This window comes from Myxocyprinus asiaticus, chromosome 19 (assembly GCF_019703515.2).
Source record: "Myxocyprinus asiaticus isolate MX2 ecotype Aquarium Trade chromosome 19, UBuf_Myxa_2, whole genome shotgun sequence".
NCBI classification, from domain to species: Eukaryota; Metazoa; Chordata; class Actinopteri; order Cypriniformes; family Catostomidae; genus Myxocyprinus; species Myxocyprinus asiaticus.
In genome coordinates, this window is record NC_059362.1 from 1,928,273 (window position 1) to 1,949,726 (window position 21,454).

At 39.1% G+C, this 21,454-nt stretch overlaps 1 pseudogene; it reads right to left on the reverse strand.

The window, feature by feature from the left end:
- Positions 1-21,454, reverse strand: part of LOC127410458 (A-kinase anchor protein 7-like) — a 92,458-nt pseudogene that overhangs the window by 59,443 nt on the left and 11,561 nt on the right.

Genomic DNA, 21,454 nt, shown 5'->3' on the forward strand with positions numbered 1-21,454 from the left:
CTTAAATATCCCCCCCCCCCCTTTGGGCGAGGTGTGGTCTCCGTGGTGTCCTCCCCTTGGGAGGGACACCCCCCGACTAGACCTGGCGGCCCAGTCAGATAATCCCCCTTCTTTTTTAGGGAGTGGAAAAAAGAAGGGGAAAAGAGGCCACGACTGGGTTAGCCTGTCTCTATCTTTTGGATAGTCGACTTGTCCCCAAAGGGCCATTCGACACTCATAACTATGTTGGGGGAGGTTACGTGTCGACCTGGTGTGCTGGCTATGAGGCACACAGTGGCCTGCCCATCACACACCGCCAGTTCACGTAACACAGTTCAGCCAGTTGTGGCGTTTCATATAGGGAACCCTAGTGTCACTACATCGACACAACGTCGAGTGAGTGACAGATAGGGAACGTCCTGGTTACTTGCGTAACCTCCGTTCCCTGATGGAGAGAACGAGATGTTGTGTCCCTCCTGCCACAATGCTGAACTACCCGCTGAAATGGCCGGACCTTGTCTCGGCTCCTCAGCATAAAACCTGAATGAGTGGTTGCATACCAGCTCCTTTTATACCCGTATGTCCGGGGGAGTGGCATGCAAATACCACTCGCCAATTTTCATTGGCTTTTTATCAAAGACCAGAGGTGTCTTGGGCTCCCAAGAGTGACCCCTAGTGTCACTACATCAACACAATGTCTCGTTCCCTCCATCAGGGAACGGAGGTTATGCAAGTAACCAGGACGTTCACACCATGCTTTGGACTATACTGTATATGTGCATCATGTGGATGTGTCTTCAGCATATTTTAGTGTGATTGCATGTTTTTTCACCTCATATCAGCGTGGATTGCTTGTGAACAGTCATAAAATGATTCAAGCTTTGCAAAGGAATTGTTATTGAAGGATGAGACAGTTCAAAACAATTGGACCTGATTCAAAACATTAAGTAAACAGTTCCATTCGTGAATATTTCAAATTTCATGTCTGTTTGATAGTTTATGGCCCTGTTTACACCGGGCACATCTATTGACGTGATGCAACGGCTTGAGGCTGTCTACACCGGGTGCATCAACAAACTTTCTAAACCATTTATTTGTGTTGTTGGCAGTAGTAGTGCCAGCACGTGCAGCGCAATATGGAACAGGACATCTGTTTACTGTTGGCGCAACATGACGTGCCGCAACGGACGCTTCCATGGAAGACAGCATCGTTGATTATAATGGGTTCTATTGATTCTGACGCGATTCTCGTGTCCGGTGTAGACAGGGTGTGAGTGTTAACAGTTGTGCTTGAGACAAACAGTTTAATATATTCAGATGCAATGTGTTGGATGTGCGTTATGTATAAACCCTGAAATTTAGTTTTATAATGTTGTGGAGCTTGTTCATTCTCTTCAGACTGAGTTTCAAATATGGCTGAATTTAAGGGGCTGCACGCTGTTAGCCAATCAAAACAGTGGGTGTTTACGTTGAAGTTTAAAGGAGGCACTTATGCCAAAACCGAGGAGAGGGGTCTGTCTGCGTTCTGCAAGACTACTACAAGGCGCACACACAAGTTACACCCTCTCCAAATAACCAGCGAAATCCTGAAGTCTTGGAACAGTTGGTTGCCACATTCATACACTGTTTGCTGTGTTTATTTGGAGTTACGCAGCAACCATAAAAACCTACACCTATCCATAACTCTAAAGCTAACCATAACCAGAAACATTTTAAAAATGAAAAGCTTGTAAAAATGAAAAGTTATTTTGAATTCAATCATACTGCCGTATCACTAGGTGGCGACACTTTAAGAAAGAAGTTAGCTGTATGCTAAGATAATAGGCATACCAATTAGCTTGTAAGCTAACTGGAGAAAATTTAACAGACAATCTAACCATTTATATCTTTTTTATTATTGAACAAGCAGAAATTGTACCAACACCTTCAGGAAAAGAGCACTTCCATAAAATTTCACATTAAACAAGTAAGTCCAGTTTACCATTTAAATCTTCTGTTTAATAATATATGTTACACAAAATATAAAAGTTATATTTTGTCATATTTAAAGAGTTAAGAGAATATGAATCAAACAGCAATCGCATAAGATTAAAAAAGTTCTTGTAGCCAGTAGAATCGCTTATGATCCAAGGGGGGTGATATGTGTAGTAGGTGTTCCTTGTAATCTTGCTGGATGCAGACAGATACACTTGAAACCGAGCATTTCAGACAGAGGGCCAGAGACAGAGTGGAAAATGATCATATATGACTAAATTCTGAATATTTTAATGCAAATTTTTTTTACTAACATTATCCGTGGACCTCAGGGAAGATAATAAAGCTATTAAAAAGAGCATTTCATGACCCCTTTAAAAAACAACAACAACAGTATTTGCTTTATTTATGAATCAAATTTCCAATTTAGGATGTCTGCGATTTTCCCCAAAGGAAGGTTCTGTCAGATTTTGCTTACTTTTGGGGGCAATTTTCTCCCAGAACTATAGCTAACTACGTACTCTACAGTCAAAAACACATGACACAGTGAAAGCATCTTGAAAGTGCTCTCTGCTGGAGCAGTGAATTTATAGCTGGTTAAATCAGTGTGTAATGTGGGTGTAATGTGATTGTGGTGAAGTGATAAGTGGTATTATAACAGCAGATTCAGGCCAAACCCCTCACTGTCTGTCTCTCTGAACAGATTGATAGGTACAAGTAGCTCTTCAGCCACACCTAAAAGATTCATAAAAGTCCTTTAATAAATGGCAATAAATAAATAAATAAATAAATAATTGCCATATTTTTACAAATCAGGACTATTTAAAATAAATTAGTAAAGGCCAAAAGTTAGACACTTTTCACTTTCCCTCATATATTCTGTAAATGTAACCTAAAATCTTGATGCTGATAAAATAAAAATCAATTGACACCAGGGCAAAAATGCTGTAAAATTCAAAATGTGTGGGCAAAAAATGCCCCCGCAATGAATTCTTCTGTTTTTTTATTTGTAACATCTAATATCTTTCTTAATAATTTATTATAGTCCTAGTTATATAATCACATATAATCTAAGTTTATATTGATTTCATTTTAACGATAAGAGGTAATAAAAGTATTTGATGAGACACAGTTTATGCTTTATATGGTTAGAAAACAAATGTCTTCATAAAGGCACAAAATGCCCCTGAAAATCAAATCCAGAGGGCAAAATATTGCCCCTTAATGTAAAAGTTCATTTCAGAACTGCTTTCAATGGGAGTTTCATTAAGAATAGAGCTGAAAATATTAAAAAAGTGTTGTTTCAGGGGTTGAAAACCCCATTTCTGAAAGATTATTAGAGATCTTTAAATTTCAATCAGGATCATTGGACCAGGAAAAACTCAGGAATTTGAATCACTGTCTTTATTATCGCACCAGCTCAAATGTTACTGTTGGGCCTAATGTATTCAGATAGAAGACAAAGGCAGGCCTAACAGTCATAAAAAACATTCCTCAAGCCCCCTCCTTTTAAGTCAGATGTTGTACTGATAAAAATCGCGCCAAAATCAAACAAAGGGAGTCCAAAACAGACTACAGATCCATGAAGCCTTGCCCTCTAAAGGATCGAGCTCTCAACTCCTATTGGATGAGGCACACAACAGAACGTCCCTCAAACATGACATCATCAGGACTTCAAATAATTCTGAAATGCTTCCAAAGTGGCTTCCAGCGACTTAGTTCACCGAATACGGACGTAGCTTTTTGCTGCTCTCCGGTGCAACTTCGTGGCATAAGGAAGTAATGTCCAACTTGAAACTGTAGCCATACAATCTCCATCTCGCTGGACGAGCTGAGATTACTCTGTGTTCAACCGAACACTCTAACGGATCCGAAGGAGACCGCCGAGCAATTCGCATCTTCATCCGTTGGCCTACAGAAGTGAAGAGATTAAAGATTTCTCTTCCATCTTCAATCAAGTCGACATTTCTGAGTTCTCCGCCAGCCCGCCGAGAATCAACAGCCGTACCGCCTGCCGACAGCGCGAGGAAATGGCCTCTCGTCATCACACGAGCCTCAAGAAACCGGGTCAAAGTTAAAGGACAGAGGAAAACACATTCTACCTGTGTCCTCATGCGATTCAAGTAAGAGGTTTACGTCTGGGCAGAGATAGAATATTATAGTGTGCTATTCTTGTGTTTCAAGGTTTTTGCTTGTACAGTTTACGGACCGCCATGTCCGCTCATTATTAATACTCAGGGTATTAATTATCACGAATTTGTTTTGCTGTATTGTGGTCCAACCAAATTGGACTGTTGTGCATTTTCGCCATCGCGGGTGAGACAGCAACTGAGTTCATCCATTAAAGAGTCAAATAACAAGGGACTTTTATGAGCCCCGCTCGTAAAACCACGTCTCTGAGTGATGAACACGGCTGCTTTATCTCCCGCTATCGCGAAATCAGCTTTCGGGCTGTCACTTAATCTCTCTCTCTTTCTCTCTCTCTCTCTCTCTCTCTCTCTCTCTCTCTCTCTCTCTCTCTCTCACTAACCACACTGACACACACACACCTTATGTGTTATAGGATTATTTTATTTCCATATCTAATCATGTCACTGTTTAGTTTGTAGTTGTAAGTCGGAAGTTTATTGACTGTATTGTATTAATTATTAATTGATATTACTGCATAAATAAACTTTGTTTATATTACAAAGAGAAGTGTTTTGGTTTGTTTTGCATACGCCTGTGTCATGCTGACGGGATGTCAGTGCTCGGATTCAAACCTTCATTCATTGTTTTTTTTTCCGAAAATCGATATTCTTCGGATGTCGATTTTCCTAAGAAAACAATCTAATATTGAGACTGTTTTAATATTCGTTTATTAGTCCCTGATTTCAGGGTGGTGCCCCGTCAATGTTAATCCTTATTAATATTCTATTGATTTTTGATAACTGATAATTATCTTTGATTGAATTTGAATGATCAATAAGCTAGTGTTAATTTTAATGTTTCATCGACGTTAACAATTAACGATTATCTTTGATAATTATTAATTATTGCTAATAACCAAACTTGCTCCTAAACGTAGCACACTACATTTAATGGAGTCCCATATGAGGTTTTAATGAGTTAGATCCAATTAATTAATTTAAATATTGATTAATAACTACAGAAATAATTATTAATTATTTCTGATAGTAACCCTGATCTAAACAACCAGTAAAGCCCTACAATACCCTGACTGTTTTTAATTTACAAAATGCAATTGCTGTGACCGATAAAATATGATTCTGATATGACACCAAAATATGATCTAACAGGACCCCTTCTCCACCAGCGCAGCACATAGGCTATTGTTTGTAAAAGGATATGGGAGTACAAATAATGTAATACTTCTAAAAATATGTCTGTACATTTATTTGACTGCAGCAAGTAACTTGTAGTATAGTGCTGAAAAAGCAGCATGTTGAGAGTAGAAGTTTGGTTTGACTCATTCCGTGTAATGTGTGTCCAAAGACGAGATCCACACAATCCATTTGTCATTGAATAATGTCTCTTTTAATATCCTTTCTGTTCTTTACAGTCAATTGTTGATCAAAAACAACAATAGAGCACTTTAATTCTAATAACACATAGCATGGATGTGTTAAAGAAGCCATTCAACTCTCAACCAAAACACTTCTGTGAGTCACTCGCTGAACTGCTGCTATTCTTAATGAGACAGTACCGGTTTAGCTATTGTTCTACATATCAGTGTAAATACTTGTAAATAGTACAAATTACGCATGTAAACAATAAACTTGTTATAATATATACAGTACTGTACAAAACTTTTAGGCACTTGAAAAATGTTGATGATCAAAAGTTGCATTGTGAGGATGTCTTCATTTTTTTAGTTTTCGTTAATCAATTAACATCATACAAAGTCCAGTAAACATAGAAAAAGCTAAATCAATACTAGGTGTGACCACCTTTGCCTTCGAAACAGCAGCAATTTTCCTAGGTACACCTTGACGCAGTTTTTCTTGGTTGTTGGCAGATAGGATGTTCCAAGCTTCTTGGAGAACTCAACACAGTTCTTCTGTCTATTTAGGCTGTCTGTCTCTATTGCTTCTGTCTCTTCATGTAATCCCAGACTGACTCGATGTTCAGTGTGGGGCTCTCTGGAGGTCATGCCATCTGTTGAAGGACTCCATGTTCTTCTATTCTATTCTGTTTGTAAAAGGAATGTTTGGGAGTATAAAATGTATATTTCCTATTGACACACTAAAGCTGAAGGTATAAATAACCATATTAGGATAAATGTTTTTGCATCTTATATGCCTAAGACTTTTGCACAGTATATACAGTATATATATACACACTGATCAGCCACAACATTAAAACCACCTGCCTAATAATGTGTAGGTCCCCCTCGTGCCGCCAAAACAGCGCCAACCCACATCTACGAGTTACCGTAGACATTGTCAGTTCGAACCAGTCTGGCCATTCTCTGTTGGCCTCTCTCATCAACAAGGCATTTCCATCCACAGAACTGCCACCCACTGGATGTTTTTTGTTTTTGGCACCATTCTGAGTAAATTCTAGAGACTGTTTTGTGTGAAAATCCAGGAGATCAGCAGTTACAGAAATACTCAAACCAGCCCATCTGGCACCAACAATCATGCCATGCTCCAAATCACTGAGATAAAATTTTTTCCCCCATCCTGATGGTTGATGTGAACATGAACTGAAGCTCCTGACCCGTATCTTCATGATTGTATGCACTGCACTGCTGCCACACGATTGGCTGATTAGATAATCGCATGGATGATTGTTAGTGACAGATGGGCTGGTTTGAGTATTTCTGTAACTGCTGATCTCCTGGGATTTTCACACACAATAGTAACTCAGATAACCGCATTGTACAATTGTTTTGAGAAGAACAGCATCTCAGCATGATATCCTGAGATGCGTGTTGGCACTGTTTTGGCGGCACAAGGGGGACCAACACAATATTAGGCAGGTGTTTTTTTTTTTCTCCCCAATTTGGATTGCCCATTTCCTAATGTGCTCTTAGTCCTCATGGTGGCGTAGTGCCTCAATCCGGGTGGCAGAGAATGAATCTCAGTTGCCCCCACGTCTGAGACCGTCAATCCGAGCATCTCATCACGTGGCTTGTTGAGCGCATTACCGCAGAGATGTAGCATGTGTGGAGGCTTCATGCTATTCTCCGCGGCATCCACACACAACTCACCATGTGCCCCACCGAGAGCGAGAACCACATTTTAGTGACCACAAGGAGGTTACCCTATGTGACTCTACCCTCCCTAGCAACCGGGCCAATTTGGTTGCTTAGGAGACCTGGCTGGAGTCACTCAGCACGCCCTGGATTTGAACTAACAACTCCAGGGGGGCAGTCAGCTTCAATACTCACTGAGCTACCCAGGCCCCAGGCAGGTGGTTTTAATGCTGTGGCTGATCGGTATACACTGGTGGCCAAAAGTTTGGAATAATGTACAGATTTTGCTGTTTCAGAAGGAAATTGGTACTTTATTTCACCAAAGTGGCATTCAACTGATCACAAAGTATAGTCAGGACATTACTGATGTAAAAAACAGCACCATCACTATTAAACAAATTTGAAAATCATTTTTGATTAAATCTAGACAGGCCCCATTTCCAGCAGCCATCACTTTATCCTTGAGTAATCATGCCAAATTGCTAATTTGCTACTAGAAAATCACTTGTCATTATATCAGACACTGCTGAAAGCTATTTGGTTCATTAAATGAAGCTTAACATTGTCTTTGTGTTTGTTTTTGAGTTGCCACAGTATGCAATAGACTGGCATGTCTTAAGGTCAATATTAGGTCAAAAATGGCAAAAAAGAAACTGCTTTCTCTAGAAACTCATCAGTCAATCATTGTTTTGAGGAATGAAGGCTATACAATGCTTGAAATTGCCAAAAAACTGAAGATTTCATACAAAGGTGTACACTAAAGTCTTCAAAGACAAAGGACAACTGGCTCTAACAAGGACAGAAGGAGATGTGGAAGGCCAGATGTACAACTAAACAAGAGGATAAGTACATCAGAGTCTCTAGTTTGAGAAATAGACAGCTCACATGTCCTCAGCTGACAGCTTCATTGAATTCTACCCGCTCAACACCAGTTTCATGTACAACAGTAAAGAGAAGACTCAGGGGTGCAGGCCTTATGGGAAGAATTGCAAAGAAAAAGCCACTTTTGAAACAGAAAAACAAAAAGAAAAGGTTAGAGTGGGCAAAGAAACTCAGACATTGGACAACAGATAATTGGAAAAGAGTGTTATGGATCTTAACCCCATTGAGCTTTTGTGGGATCAGCTAGACTGTAAGGTGCGTGAGAAGTGCCCGACAAGACAGCCACATCTATGGCAAGTGCTACAGGAAGCATGGGGTGAAATGTCACCTGAGTATCTGGACAAACTGGCAGCTAGAATGCCAAGGGTCTGCAAAGCTGTCATTGCTGCATGTGGAGGATTTTTTGATGAGAACTCTTTGAAGTAGTTTAAGAAGTTCTGAAAAAAGTTTTTTCAAATTGTAATAGTAATTTTTCACGTTATTAATGTCCTGACTATACATGGTGATCAGTTGAATGCCACTTTGGTGAATAAAAGTAACAATTTCTTTCCATAAGAGCAAAATATGTACTTTATTCTAAACTTTTGGCAGCCAGTGTATATACAGAATCTATATATATTAGAGGTCGACCGATTTTGGATTTTGCCAATACAGATAACTAAGATGGTGGAAAGGCAGATAGTTTTTAAAATCCATTTATAGAATGTTAATAAACATTCTTAGTATTTTCTTACTATGACGGGCACAGACATAGCAGCTACAAGAGTCCAAAATGAATAAAATCCCAGATTCATTTTATTGTGAAAACAAAATCCTAAATAATAATATTTCTGGATTCTTATTTTTAAATGACGGAGACTTGGCTCTAAAACAACGCTCTGTATTTAAGTATTTAACAAATTAAGCTTTTTAAAGCCTATATATTCACCAGATGAAAGATTTTGTATATATATCCTATTCCTGTTTGTATATATATCCTATTCCTGTTGCTGCTGGCGCCTAGCTCGAGTCTGTGTTTGTAGCCTGCTAACTTTTTTTTAGCATCGCTTATCTATCTGTTTTCAGCTTTTAATCTTTAATATCTTTTCTCATCGCGATTAAACTGTGTGCATTTTTCCACGTGCATCCACTTTCTCCTATGTGTTACACGGATTAGTGCATCGTTCTCAAAGCCATCAAGGACAACCATAACAACAAAAAACTGCGTCTTGGATTCACATTGATCTCAAACTCTCGCCGCTCAGGAACAACCAACAACAACAAACAATTGTGGTAAGTCATGGCATCCGCTCATGTTATTTCTTCCTGCATTGCATGCCACATGTTTACTATAGCTTCTTCCGTCAGCAGTGAGGGATTCACATGTTATAAATGTTAGGAATTAGTCAGGCTGATGGAGTTAGAGACATGCATCCGAACACTAGTGGAGTCAGTGACAAAGAGAAGCCGGTAGATACTGTTTTGGATGCGGGTAGTACAGTGAGCAACACACACACTTTGGTTCTGGCTCTAGAGCCCCCACAGCAGGGCGTTTGAGAGACGTCTCGGCGGCATACTCACTCAGCAATGCGACACCACTCTCTTGTTCCTGTTAGGGTTTCCAATCGATTCTCCCCACTCAGTGATGCATGATGAGAATCATGTTGAAAGAGCCCTTGTTACTGGTGACTCTATTGTAAGGAATGTGAAAATAGAGACTTCAGCCACCATTGTTAAATGCATTTCGGGGGCTCTGGCATCTGACATCAAATCAAATTTACAAGTGCTGGCTAATGCTAAACGTAGATTTTCTAAAATTGTTATTCATGTCGACACTAACGATGTCTGGCTTCGCCAGTTGGAGATCACTTAAGATAATGTTAAAGAGGTGTGTGAACTTGCAAAAACAATGTCAGACACTGTTATATGCTCAGGCCCCCTCCCTGCTCATCGTGGTGATGAGGTTTATAGTAGATTAGTGTCACTGAATGGCTGGATGTCTGAGTGGTGTCCAGAGAATAGCATAGGGTTTATAGACATTTGGAAGTTTTTGGGGTAGACCTGACCTGCTAAAGAGAGACGGACTCCATCCCTCCAGGGAGGGTGCCGCTCTCCTCTCTAGTACTTTGGCTCATACTTTTAATAGTGATAGTATTTGACTAACTGGGACCCAGGTCAGGAAGCAGACAAAGTGGCTAATCCGAACGTCTACTAGCTGCCTTGAGACATCACACATTAACTATAACACACAGAGACTGTATCACCTAGATATCATATAGAGACTGTGTCTGTTCCCTGAACTACCAAACACAAACCCCTCACTAAATCATTTAGAAAAAAATTGATTAAGGTCAATCTTAAAAAAAAAAAAAAAAAAAAAACATTTGAAGATAAACATCATATAAAGATAGGGCTACTAAACATTAGATCTCTTTCAACCAAAGCACTAATTGTAAATTAAATTATTACAGATCATAGTTTGGATGTGCTCTTTTTGACTGAAACCTGGCTTAAACCGGATGAATATATTAGTTTAAATGAATCTACTCTCCCAGGTTATTGTTATAAACATGATCCTCATCTGAAGAGTCGAGGAGGAGGTGTTGCTGCAATTTACAGTGATGTTTCTGATGTTACTCAGAGAACAGGATATAAGTTTAAGTTGTTTGAACTAATAATGCTTAATGTGAGACCGTCAGATATAAATAAAAATCTCTGTCGTCTTTTGCCCTTGCTACAGTATATAGATCACCTGGGCCATATTCTGATTTCCTTGGTGAATTTGCAAATTTTCTATCAGATCTAGTAGTTACTGTAGATAGAGCTTTAATTGTTGGTGACTTCAACATTCACATAGATAATGAAAATGACACATTGGGATTAGCATTTATCGATATTCTCAACTCTCTTGGAGTCAGACAAAATGTGACAGGACCAACTCATTGCCATAATCACACACTAGATTTAATTCTGTCATACAGAGTTGATATTGATACTATAGAAATTCTACCGCAGAGTGATGACATCTCAGATCATTACCTTGTCAATTCTATGCTGCGATCAGCTAATGTTACTCAATCTACACCATGCTACTGTTCAGGCAGAACTATAAAGACCACTAAAGATAGCTTCAATAATAATGTTCCAGATCTATCTCATACACTCACTAAGCCCCAAAGTCTAGAAGAAGTTATCAATATAAATACAGTCTTCTCTAGCACTCTTGATAGTGTCGGCCCCCTTCGATTATAGATGAGTAAAGAAAAAAGCCCTGCACCATGGTACAATGATCACACTCAATCTCTCAAGAAAGTAGCTCGGAAAATGGAGCGCAAGCGGAAGAATACAAAATTAGAGGTATTTCGCACGCATGAAGGATAGTGTCTGTAGCTACAGACAAGCACTAAAAGCTGCCAGGTCAGCATATTTTAGCAAACTCATAGAAAATAACCACAACAATAACAACAAGTGTTTATTCAGTACTATGGCTAAATTGATTAGGAATAAAGCCTCAATTGAACCAGATATTCTGTCACAGCACAATAATAATGTCTTCATGAATTTCTTTACTTTCTTTCTTTTCTTTACTAAAATTTAAATAATCAGAAATAAAATTGGAATTATGCAATCTTCTGTCACAGTACCTCAGAAAACAGTGTCTCATAGTTTTGCTCACATACAATTTCAATCCTTCGCTGTCATAGGTCAAGAAGAGCTAACAAAACTTATCAAAACATCAAAAGCCACAACATGTATGTTAGATCCAATACCAACTAAGCTCTTAAAAGAGATAATCCCTGTAATCTCAGAACCTCTTCTTAATATTATTAACTCTAAGCTATCCTTAGGACATGTCCCAAGAAACTTTAAAATGGCAGTTATCAAACAGCTTATTAAGAAGCCACAAATTGATCCTGGAGAATTGGCTAATTATTGACTGATTTCAAATCTCCCTTTTATGTCGAAAAGACTAGAAAAGGTAGTATTCTCTCAACTATGTTCATTTCTACAGAGAAATAGTATATATGAACAATTTCAGTCAGGACTAAGGCCCCATCACAGTACAGAGACTTCACTTATCAGAGTTACAAATGACTTGCTCCTATCATCTGATTGTGGCTGCATTTCTCTTCTAGTGCTTTTAGATCTTAGAGCTGCCTTCGACACGATAGATCACAACATTCTCTTGAATAGGCTACAGAATTATGTTGGCATTAGTGGACTTGCATTAGCATGGTTTAGGCCCTATTTAGCAGACCACTACCACTTTGTCTATGTAAACAAGGAATTGTCAAATCAAACAAAAGTTAAGTATTGAGTGCCACAGGGATCAGTTTAGGGCCTCTGCTTTTCTCCTTATATATGCTTCCCCTGGGAGATATTATCAGAAATCGTGGAATAAGTTTCCACTGTTATGCTGATGATACCCAACTTTATATTTCTTCGAAACCCAACGAAATTTCACAATTCTCCAAATTAGCACAGTGTATCAATGAAATCAAAGACTGAATGAAATTTCCAGACTACTCAATTCCAACAAAACAGAGGTACTAATTATAGGACAAAAACTTTTAAAAATAAGCCGCTAAAATGTAATTTGACTCTCGATGGATGTACTGTTACATCATCTTCAACAGCGAAGAACTTACGTGTTATATTTGATACCAATCTGTACTTTGAAAATCAAGTTACGACACATGCTCTCTGTTGCTGATGTTGAAAAACTAATTCAAGCATTCATGACTTCAGGACTAGATTATTGTAATGCATTACTGGGAGGATGTCCTGCAAGTTCAGTAAATAAACTTCAATTGGTTCAAAATGCAGGAGCCAGAGTGCTGACTAGAACCAAGAAATATTATCATATTAGCCCCATTTTATCATCATTACATTGGTTACCTGTTAAATTTCATATTAATTTTAAAATTCTGTTAACTACATACAAATCTTTGAATGGTCTAGCTCCACAGTATTTAAAAGACCTTCTACCACGCTATATTCCGTCACGTTCATTTTGATCGCAAAATTCTGGCCTGTTAATAGTTCCTAGAATATCAAAATCCACAAAAGGAGGTAGATTCTTTTCCTATTTGGCTCCTAAACTATGGAATAGTCTCCCTAACACTGTTTGGGATGCAGACACACTCACTGAGTTTAAGTCTAGACTAAAGACTCATCTATTTAGCCAGGCATACACCTTCACCATACAATTAGGCTGCCTTAGTTAGGTCTGCCTGAACCAGAAACACTGATCATGATCTATAACTCAGCAAAAAAATTTAATGGCATCTATGCTAATATTATTCTATTTGTTTCCATGCCTCAACCTCGAGACTCCTATCCCAAGGTCACCAGAATCAGCCGGATCCAGCTCCATTCCTGCTTGGTGTTGGACTCAACTGCTACATGTCTGTGATGACAACTAAATGCAGCCTGTGCCAGCCAGACATCACTTCAGTCTATTACGATGGACTTCAGAGGATGAACTAATGCCAACTCCAACCATAAGACATGGGATACTTCATATGCCATTGCCTGAACCTTGGACATAGGATAGACCTCACCGAAATTACTGGCCGGCTGAACTGCGATGCACCTAACTGATCTCTGCCTGCATCACCTCGGTCTAATGATGGACTACACTCTTATAATGGAATACACAGACTATCAATTAATTGCCAACAAAACCCTTCATCAGCCAACTAACAAAGGACAATGCATCTGTGTGAACTTCTGCAGTTAATCCAGGATGAACTTCAAAGACATTAGTCATTAATCTTACAGTTCTTATAAAATCTTTGTATAAACACTGGCCCTTAACACTTAGTTTACTCATTTTAAACCATGACTTACACTACACATAATTAAGTAATATTGGCATTATATTCATGATGTTAGTCAGAGGGGAACTGGCCCCCACAGTGAGTCTGGTTTCTCCCAAGGTTATTTTTCTCCATTAAACAACATTTTATGGAGTTTTGTGTTCCTTGCCACATTCGCCTTCAGCTTGCTCACTAGGTTCTAAATACAATTATTTAATTACTTATTTTTATACACAGTTCACAATCATATTTAATCAAACTACACAATGATGACTCTAAGACTTCAAAGATATTACAGTTACATTTTTTGTTAATGCATGATTTTCTGTAAAGCTGCTTTGAAATGATGTGTGTTGTGAAAAGTGCTATACAAATAAAAATGACTTGACTTGACTATATATACATATGTTGGAGACACGATGTGCTGACAGGGCACATTTCCATATAGCCACATTTTTCTTTTCATGCCCTCGCTTTAATTTAGAACATTTGATTATCTAATCAAAATAACCAAATTTGAATTAAAGTGAAAATAAAAATATGGATGAATATTGTAGGTCAATGATTGTTTTTATTTCACCTCAAGAGCCCGCTTTTATACTGTAGAACCAAGTTGCTTTAACTGTAGAATCCTCCACAAAGGAGCACGGAGAAATAATAATAAAAACAATATATAAATATATGTATATAGGCAACTATTGTTATAGATTTTTGCCGATAACCGATAGTTCCAAAAAGCAACTATTGGCACTGATAGTCATTAGAAAGCTGTTTATGTCAACAAACATGAAAGAGCAAGCAAGTTTCATATTAAAAGACTATAGGTTTGGCTTGCCATAGTGCACTTAAAATAGATTCGCCTTTTGATCAAATTTAGATGCACACTGACATGTTCACAGGCCTTTCCTTCTGTAACACATGCACACAGTCCTGTAGTGAGAGCACTGACACAGACTCTTACCTGCTTGCGTAGTTTGGGTGCTCGAGAGAGTTTCAGAAATGTCAGATGAGGTTTGAATGCTTTGTCATCTCCAGACACAATGCCCCTCTCCTCAAACGCCTTCCTCACTGTCTCTGGGTGGAGAGACATAAATATTAGACAGATGCATCCTGGGATAGTCTATTTACAGCCTCTCATGGACAGAACTGAGACTATTCCACTCGTCCTCGATGTAAGACAAGAACTTAATCAATACACATAGAGAGAGAGAGAGAGAGAGAGAGGTCTTGTTAGCTGGATTGATGACATTAGCAGACTTATCACTCAGTACATTACTGTTATTATATTATACATTTTCTGCATGAATTTGTTGTTACATATTCACAATGGATTTCCAGTATAAATATTTTTTTTTACATATCTCAGAATGCAAACTGCTACAATAAAATTACTGAATTATTTTGACCAGGTCTGGGTATTTATACAGATTTCTCGATTCGACTACGGTTCACAAGCTTTCAATTTGATTCGATATCGATTCATATGGGTATATTTCAGTTATAATGTCCATTTTGCTTACATATGAAAGAAATTCTCTCCAACTAATGCAGTTAATTATACAGTGGACCTTCTAACTTGGTACATTATGAAAATATTGATTTTACAAATGTTATCATTAATTTAAATGTCCATGCAAAACCCTGCAAAATCTTACTGGTGTCCATGTCCATGTATTCCATCAATAAATTATGTCTTGAAATTGCATATATTGAATATTTTGTTACATGTTTATTGTTTACATGCGTAATTTGTACAGTTTACAAGTATTTACACTGATATGTAGAACGCGTGCTAAACCGCTACTGTCTCTTTAAGAATAGCATTAGTTCAGCGAGCAACTCACAGAAGTGTTGTGGTTGTGTTAGATTGGAGTTAAGTTTTTCTATTTTTGTTGTTATTTTTGATCAACAACTGACTGTTGAAAGGATACAAGAAAGGAACAGAAAGGATATTAAAAGAGACATTATTCAATGCCAAATGGATTGTGTGGATCTCGTCTTTGGACAAACATTACACGGAACGAGTCAAACCAAACTTTTACTTGCAGAGAAAGGTTCTCGCTGCTGAACTTCTTCAAAGCTCAACATTTACCAGCCAGTGGCCAATCACAGACATTTTTAGTCGCATAGCACGAAATTTGGTGGCACGTGAGTGATTTACTCTCATTGTAGTGTTGCGCAAAGAGTACACTATGGGGATTTAAAAACTGATAGGGACTTTTACCCAGCACTAATTAAACCCAAAACTGTGTATTTCTTCACCTTCGGGCACTTTCAAGTCCCACAGGTTTAATTTATATTACAATTATGAGATTTTAACATATACATTTTTCTCTACGAAGGTCACATTAAAACAGTCTGGGAAACTAGTCTCTTAATAATTTATGTTGTCTAGTTTTCAAATACTTATCTGGTACAGATTTTATTGTTTTACCCTTGTTCCAGACCCATACTTTCAATCATAAAATATTATTACATTATTACATAAATTATTATTTCATTACAGTACCACAGTGTTAAACGTTTAGCAAAGATTACATACACCAGCTTTCAAAGGGTTATATGATAAAAAACATTAATCTTGAAACAATACCTTTTCTTGAAATTATTCTTTCCAAAATTCCACCTGGACCATTTATTGAAACAAAAGTTATCTTTATACAACTTTTTTTTTTTTTTTTTTACAAATTTTGGATCGTTTGATGTTGTGTGATGACTTTTTGTGAGGAACAGATCTAAATGTGCCTGCGTTTACATGCAACCTAATATAACCCGTTAATAATCTGACTAATAGCTCATTCGAAATGAAAAACTTTAGTGATCTGACAGAAATTTTCATCTGATTGAAAGGGATGGTGTAGACCTAAAATAATCTGTTAAATAGAAGAAAATAAGCCATGTAAACCTTTGAATCTGACTACTTTGGCAGACGAAGGACATTTATCATTGCGTTTTCCCTCAGTAGTTTCCCTCTGTAAGCCCTCAGTCTGACGTCAGCATTTATTGTTTTTGTCTGGGCATAATTTGAATATAGAAATAAACACATGGAGGAAATGAGTGTTTACAGACTTCATTCTTTTAACGTGTCACTACTCCTGCAAAACCTAACTGGTGTGATGATATTAATGCTGTCACTGATATTTTAATGCCAGTAGATGTAACGGTTCTGGTAAGCCCGCAGGTTTGTTTTCTTATATTCTCTCCCTCATGTTTCACAGGCAAGCTCAACTGGCATGATCAATGTTTTCATGGGAACGTTCATTGTTCTCAGGGCGGCGCAGATCATGCCACTGATTGCTTGTCGAGCTACACCTTTTTCAGCCTGATTGCACTCCCCACATAAAGCCCTCATGTTTCTCTGATTCTTTGCCGGATTATTATTCTATGTTGAGTACTATCCTTGCTCTCCTTGTTTAGCTGGTCCTGTCTTGTCACTCTGTTGGTTTGCCCACGTTGTTCGGGTTGGAATTCCGATCTATGCCCACGTGCCAGGGATCTACATATCAGCTGTTGCTCGCATTGTCCGCTGGACACCCTACTCCTCACCAAGCTTCAACGGAGAATTCTGCCAAGCTCCTCTTGACTTCCACAATGCACACACTCCACTGATGAACACACTAATCTCTGTGCAGTGGCGCGTCATTGACTTTGTTAATAAATATTTTGGAACTGTTACCTCTGCTCTTGGGGCCATTTGTTCTGCACCAGAACGTTACAGAATAATTCAGCCAACAACATGAACCCAGCAGAGGATTCCCGTCTTCGCTCCGCCCTTTATCAGCAGGGAGTTCTGTTGGGACGTCAGCAAGACCAGATTGCTGCTGCTAACCAAGTTTTAGAGGCGATGGCCTCACGTCTCCGATCTCACCTCCTATGTGCAACAGCTCCGCCCATCTCTGACTCCTGAATCTCCGTGGGAGGTTTCATTACCAGCCCCTGCGACGCCTGTGTGTTCTGGACATTTTGAAGCCCGCATTCCGTATCCTACACCGTATTCAGGTGAGGCTGAATCCTGCAACGTATTCATCTCATAGTGTTCCCTGTTCTTTACATTGCAACCCTCCACATTCGCCTCGGACACCATGAAGGTGGCTTGTGTCATTAGACTCCTCACTGGTAGGGCTGGTGAATGGGGCACTGCTATGTGGGACAATCGACATCCCTGCTGCGCTTCTTATCAGACATTTATTTCAGTGCTCCGCTGAGTGTTTGTTCGCTCGGCTCAAGGTTGGGCTGGGTTGGGTGGCTCCCAAGGATTTTGTCTGGACTCTCCCAAGGAGATCGACATGTTGCAGATTACGCTATTGAGTTTTGCACTCTTGCTGCTTCTTGTGAATGGAATGATCACACTATGAGAGATCGCTTTCTGCACAGACTTTCTGATGACATTTTGGATTAAATTTATTTATTGGATTTACCTCCACGCTTTGACCATTTGGTGGATTTGGCTATTTGAGTCGATCAACGCCTCGCTCTATGTCGCCATCACCGCCAACATCGATTTTCACCTGCTATGGTGGTAGATCATCCAGCCCGCTCTGTCTTGCCAGCCTACTCGTCTGAACTTGGACCTGATCATGAACCCATGCAAGTCGCCAGGACTCAAATCTCCCATAGGGAGAAACAGCAGCATCTTATTAATGGACTGTGTCTATATTGTGCTGCCCCAGATCACCTTGCTGCCGCCTGTCCATTAAAAGACATCACTCCTCAGTAGGAGAGGGGTTACTGGCGAGCGCAACACCTTTGAATAAATCCCCTGGACTTCGGACACTTGACTGCAGTTTGGATCTGCCTGTCATACTGTTTCTGCTTTGATTGACTCTGGCGCTGAGGGTAATTCTATGGACCTTGAATTAGCATCCAAATGGCGACTTCCCATGTTTCGGTTAGATGAACTATCAACACCCATACCCTGAGCGGAACACCACTGTCCATCATCACTCATTCTACTGAGCCGGTCACGTTTATCTCCGGGAATCATTCGGAACAGTTGTCATTCCTCCTTATCCTTTCTCCATCAGCTCCAGTAGTGTTGGGGCATCCTTGGTTGGTAAAGCACAACCCACACACTGATTGGTCAACCAACACTGTTCTTGCTTGGAGTCCTTTTTGTCTGTCACACTGTCTTAACTCTGCTGTTTCCCCTGTCCAGTCTTGTGTTTCATTACAGGATGAACCAGCAGACTTATAAGGAGTGCCGTTGACATACCTTCATCTGAGGGCGGTGTTCAGCAAGTCCCACACCACAACCCTTCCTCCTCATTGCCCGTACTTGTCAAGACTGGTCTTAATATAAACACAAGTCTGTTCCCTGTGTTCTTTGCATTAAGAAACACAAAAACATATGTTTTAATGAAGATGAAATAACATGGACTGATGGCTTCAACAGAAGCATATACCATCCATTAACACCCCCCAGAGCTCAAGGTAGGTCTGTCTTTAAACGTTTATAAATTATCTGGAAAAAAAATAATCCTATAAGGAGAAAACAAATGGGATTTTTTCTACTCAAACCAGACTGTTGTGTTCTGTTATGATCCCCTCTGTGTTTCATGGCTGAAACAGCAAACAAACTCAACAAGGCAGTATTTTTATTTAATTTCCATTACAACCTGATTATTTTTCAACTGAAGGTGTTTCACCAACTTTTATATAAATGATTTGTATAAATAAATAAGTTTGAAAAACAACAATCATCATTAATTTCATATTCAGTAGAATCAAACTCTTAGTTCAAAGAATCAAACACTCCATTAAATGAATCAAACACTTTCAACGCATGATGAAACATAATTTCAGCTCTACACTCACTGAACACTTTATTGGTAACACTATGGTCCTAATAAAGTGCCTGACGTGGTATTCTGCTGATGTAGCCCATCCTCCTCAAGGTTCGACGTGTTGTGCATTCTGAGATAATATTCTTCTCACCACAATTGTACAGAGCGGTTATCTGAGTTACCACAGAATTTGTCAGTTTGAACCAGTCTGTCCATTCTCTGTTGACCTCTCTCACCAACAATACATTTCCATCAGCAGAATTGCCGCTCACTGGATGTTTTTTGTTTTTGGCACCATTCGGAGTAAATTCTAGAGACTGTTGTGTGTGAAAATCCCAGGAGATCAGCAGTTACAGAAATACTCAAACCAGCCCATCTGCAGGGGGTCTGGGTAGCTCAGCGAGTATTGATGCTGACTATCACCCCTGGAGTCATGAGTTTGAATCCAGGGTGTGCTGAGTGACTCCAGCCAGGTCTCCTAAGCAACCAAATTGGCCTGGTTGCTAGGGAGGGTAGAGTCACATGGGGTAACCACCTCGTGGTTGTGATTAATGGTTCTCGCTCTCAATGGGGCGTGTGGTAAGTTGTGCGTGGATTGCGGATAGTAGCATGAGCCTCCACATACTGTGAGTCTCTGCAGTGTCATGCACAACAAGTCACGTGATAAGATCAAGAGCTTTGTCCTTTTTAGTAAGTAGGGCATAGGGATGATCACTTTCAATTGGAATTCGCCCTATGTCTGTAATGTAGAGAGGACAAGTGATGTACCTGCCACTAATGTGAGTGTGCTCAGATGTTCTCCTTCTGCAATCTGAGCAAACACCACTTCCTGTTTGAAGTGTCCCACTGCACAGAAGGGCAGAATCAGACTCCTGCTGGCCAGCAGAGACTCCATATCTGATAGTGTTGATGCAGCGCTGACACACACACACACACACACACACACACACACACACACACACACACACACACACACACACACACACACGTAAAAGCGTTATCCAGGAGGAAGTCACAGCTATCCTGTTACACATGTTTTGCATGTTCAGAAATAATTATTTGTGTTCTATGAATCATAGCACCACACAATATCATTCTGTTACATTTAATAACAGATAATTACAGTGACAGCACATTATAATTAGCAGTGTGGATGGAGATGAATGGTTATGTAGCTGTAAGAGATGTAATTTGTGAGTAATGGATGTGTGCATCAGTGCTGCACTGCAAAAACATCTTTTCTTTCATCTGAATTTTTGTCTTGTTTTCCAGTAAAAATATTTCAACATCCTTAGAAAAACAGTTCATCCAAAAATAAAAATTTGTGTCATTTACTCACCCTCATGTTGTTCCAAACCCATATGACTTTCTTTAATGGAACACAAAAGTTGCATTTTTAAAGAATATTCTGGCCACTCTTTTCCGTATAATGAAAGTGAATGGGAACTGTTGTCAGGCTGCAAAATGACAAAAAGCACCTAAAGGTAGCATAAAAGTTGTCCATGTAACTCATGAGCTATATTCCATCTCTTCTTCAGAGAATAAATTCTCTGAAAACAAGTCTTAATATTTTATGCAGTTTTGCTTCTGAAGTAAAGTAATTTTTAATTTAAAATAAAAGATGTTTAGATATTTCTCATGGAAAATGAGACCGGTTTCTGTTCTCAGCTTTGTGACACAATAAAAAGACTATTTTAGGGAGTCTGTTGCAACAAGAAAGTAATAGTTCCTTAACTGGCTCACTATCAAATTACAAATGACCATGAATTTGCAACACAACTGCATTTCCACAGGAACCACATAGTAACCATTTTGCTACTGATTTACCAACATAA